General features: G+C 38.8%; 1 pseudogene across 1 annotated transcript; it reads left to right on the top strand.

Moving 5' to 3' along the window:
• The first annotated feature begins 898 nt into the window (after nucleotides 1-898).
• LOC105524236 lies at nucleotides 899-1652 on the top strand (annotated as a pseudogene). The gene has a single exon (XR_001003722.1). The product of XR_001003722.1 is annotated as a histone deacetylase complex subunit SAP18 pseudogene (transcript).
• The last annotated feature ends 1886 nt before the right edge of the window (nucleotides 1653-3538 follow it).

The following is a 3538-nucleotide window of genomic DNA, read 5'->3' as shown; positions in this document are numbered from 1 at the left end:
CACAGTGTATATTGTGAGTAATTGCTTAAAGTATAAGCTTCAATGCTAGCTCTTTGGTACACGAATCTCTATGTAAATAACAGACATGTATCATGATCAGTGACCAATCGCACCAGTTGTTTCAAATTCTGTTAGTGATTGGTCACTGTCCATCTGTTATTCAGTTCATGCACAGAGAGCAAAGCCTTAGTTGGGTTGCCTCCTTCTTTCCTAGTATTAAGCCCATATGACATTAAAGAAATGAGTATTAGAGAAAAGTGAGCAACAGCAATTAAAGTGCAGCAAATAAAAACAATAATGCTGGAAGTTAAATTGAATGTGATAAGGAGATTTGAAAATGGAGACAACAAAGTAAAGACAAGATGAGACCTAGGCCTGCCTGAAGCTAGTGAACAAATGATGTTGAGGAAGTAAGATCATTCAAAAACAAGGTAATGTAGCTTCAACATTGTTTAGTTTAAGTTGCACTCAGAACAGAAAGCTGCTTAAGGTAGAAATGGAGCATTTACTTCTGCTTAGGATTGAACAGTGTAATGAAAACAAAAACCCAATCAGCTTAACGACTATCATGTAGGCCAAACTCTGAAGTCAGGTGCTGCATTGAAAGGAATCAGTAATTACAAGGAGACTGAAGATAAATATTTCCCTGCCAGTGAAGGCAGATTTTAGTGTTTTAGAAACTGGCATGACTTCACAGTATTTGAATTGAACATTAATGGGGCTTTAGAAGAAATAGCTGACTGGGAATGTTGACACTTGCTATTCAAAAGACTGTAGGCTTGCAGCCACAGGAACTTCATGAAGGCAAATGTATAGACTTAAAAGAGGAAAGTGGTTGTGACTAAAAGGATGACGATATCCCAGAGGAAGTAACCACAGTAAAGAAAACCAGGCGGGCCGTTGGAGGAAGATGGCGGTGGAGTCGCGCGTTACCAAGGAGGAAATTAAGAAGGAGCCAGAGAAGTCTACCGATCGTGAGAAAACATGCCTGCGGCTGCTGAGCATCTTCACCACCAATAATGGCCACCACCACCGAACGGACGAGTTCTCCCAGGGAAACGTACCATCCAGAGAGTTGTAGATCTACGTTTGGATGGATGCAACCTTGAAAGAACTGACAAACTTAGTAAAAGAAGTCTACCCAGAAGCTAGAAAGAAGGGCACTCACTTCAATTTTGCAATCGTTTTTACAGATGTTGAAAGACTTGGCCATCGAGTTAAGGAGGTTGGCAGCACCATGTCTGGCAGAAAGGGGACTGATGATTCCATGACACTGCACTCGCAGAAGTTCCAGATATAGGTTACTTGGACATAGCAATTACTCCTCCACATCGGGCACCACCTCCTTCAGGGCACACAAGGCCATATTAAATTCTATTTACTATTTCTTGTGTTTATTTTTCGGTCAGTTATGTAAAATAAACTTACTCTTTTTCCTCCCCGGATTATTGTCATTAAGCCTTTGAATTCTAAACAAATTATAATGCATCATCTATTGAGGAATTAGATTTGGATGTGCTATTGTATGATTACTAATAGAAAGTCCATATGTTTCAAGCCTTTTTGTAAAATATGAAGAAAAGTGCTCTTAGTATTCTATGTAAAACTGTACTGTTAAATATATGTGTGTAATTAAAAAAAAGCAACAGAAAAACAGACAAAAACCCTTCAAATTAAAGGAAATCTCAGAGATATTTTACAGCATTGAAAGGGCAAAAGGCAAAATGTTAGAAGGTGATCCAAACTTATAAAGGAGTATAATAATTCACTAAGACAGAAAAAAATGCTTGTTCCAAACTACTTTTGATACATTTTTACAAAGAAATAAAACACCTCAATGCCTAATTATCTAATATTTTAAATTTTTGTATACTAAATATCAGTTTTATAATTTTTTAGTTTATAAAAATGAGTATGTTTAATATTTTAACAAAAAATCTAAAGGTCTTGGACCAATTATATTTTTTCCCATTGATTAAGATAACTCTTCAGAGTTTCAGCTTGTAAAGTCATTTCTATTTATTTATTTATTTTTAAGACAGAGTCTCACGCTCATCCAGACTGGAGTGCAGTGGCATGTTCTCGACTCACTGCAACTTCCACCACCTGGGTTCAAGCAATTCTCCCACCTCAGCTCCTGAGTAGCTGGAACTACAGGCATGTGCCACTACACCCAGCTAATTTTTGTATTTTTAGTAGAGACAGTGTTTTGCCATCTTGGCCAGGCTGGTCTCGAACTCCTGACTTCAGTGATCCACTGCCTCACCCTCCCAAAGTGCTGGGATTACAGGCATGAGCCACCGCACCTGGTGATAAAGTCATTTTTTATGGTTCTACACTACTGTGCAGAGCTAGGACTGCCTATATTCACTAGGATACAACTCAAACTGGTGTAAGAAAAGCAAGCACTTCATTGGCTCACATATTTGAAATGTCTAGCGTTTGGTTTTGCTTCAGGCATGGCTGGATTTAGAATTGAAATGACATAAAAAGAACTCAATTACCCTTCATCTCAAACTTATATATTAGATTCCTTCTCAGGCTGAATGTGATGGCCTCCCGTTGTACTCATCCTCATGGTGGCAAGATGGCTTCAACAACTCTAATTTCATATTTTTCCTGTTTCCTAGGAAAACCTGGTTCCCGGTTCATATTTTTCATCAGTTCCTAGTCTAATGGGATTGAGTGGAGTAGACTTTCATTTTTAAATCCGCAACTCCTGCAAACATCCTTAGACTGATGCTTGCTTTACTAGTTGAGGCTGCCAATCTTACACCCCAATCACTGTGGCCAGGTGTGTTTCATATTCTATCCTTGGGGACAAATTTGGGTGGAGCCCCATCGAAATCACAGATTATTGGTGAAGAAATGCAAAATACTCAAAAACATTAAGGAGAATGTGCTGGCAGACAGACTATAAACATGCATGAACTACCCTTGGTCCTGTACCTTTAATTAACCTCCACATAAGAAAGGCTCCAAGATCTGTCCAGAAATTATGAACTATGTTCCCTAACAAGACAACTCCCCTTGGATTCCCTGCAAATACTTCAAAATCAATGTGTTTGAAGGTGAACCTCTTATGTCCTCCACCCTCAACCCCAACCAAGTCTATATCTCCTCTTTGTTCTCTATCTCAGTGCATGTCATCACTATCCACTTTAGTTGCTCACACTAGAAATCTAAGAAATAACTTAACTCCTTACTCTCCCTCACCCAAGACTAAAATTAACCACCAATAAACTCTTGTTAGTTGCACCCCTAATATTTTTTAATTCAACCTATTTTCTCTTCATCAATATTTCTCATCTCATTTCGGCTGCCATCTTTACCTTTTGCCTGCATCTCAGCAATAACCTTTTTAACTTGATGCCCAGTCATTGTTTTTGTTTTTTAAAAGGTTTGTTAAATACACATGACACAAAATTTGCCTTTTTTTTTTTGGTGGAAACTTGCTCTGTCGCCCAGGCTGGAGTGCAGTGGTGTAATCTCGGCTCACTGCAACCTCTGCCTCCTGGGTTCAAGCGATTCTCCTGCC

This window comes from Colobus angolensis, unplaced genomic scaffold, assembly GCF_000951035.1.
Source record: "Colobus angolensis palliatus isolate OR3802 unplaced genomic scaffold, Cang.pa_1.0 Scaffold492, whole genome shotgun sequence".
NCBI lineage: Eukaryota > Metazoa > Chordata > Mammalia > Primates > Cercopithecidae > Colobus > Colobus angolensis.
The sequence above is the reverse complement of the archived record's forward strand: the minus strand, read 5'-3'. Positions and strand labels throughout refer to the sequence as shown.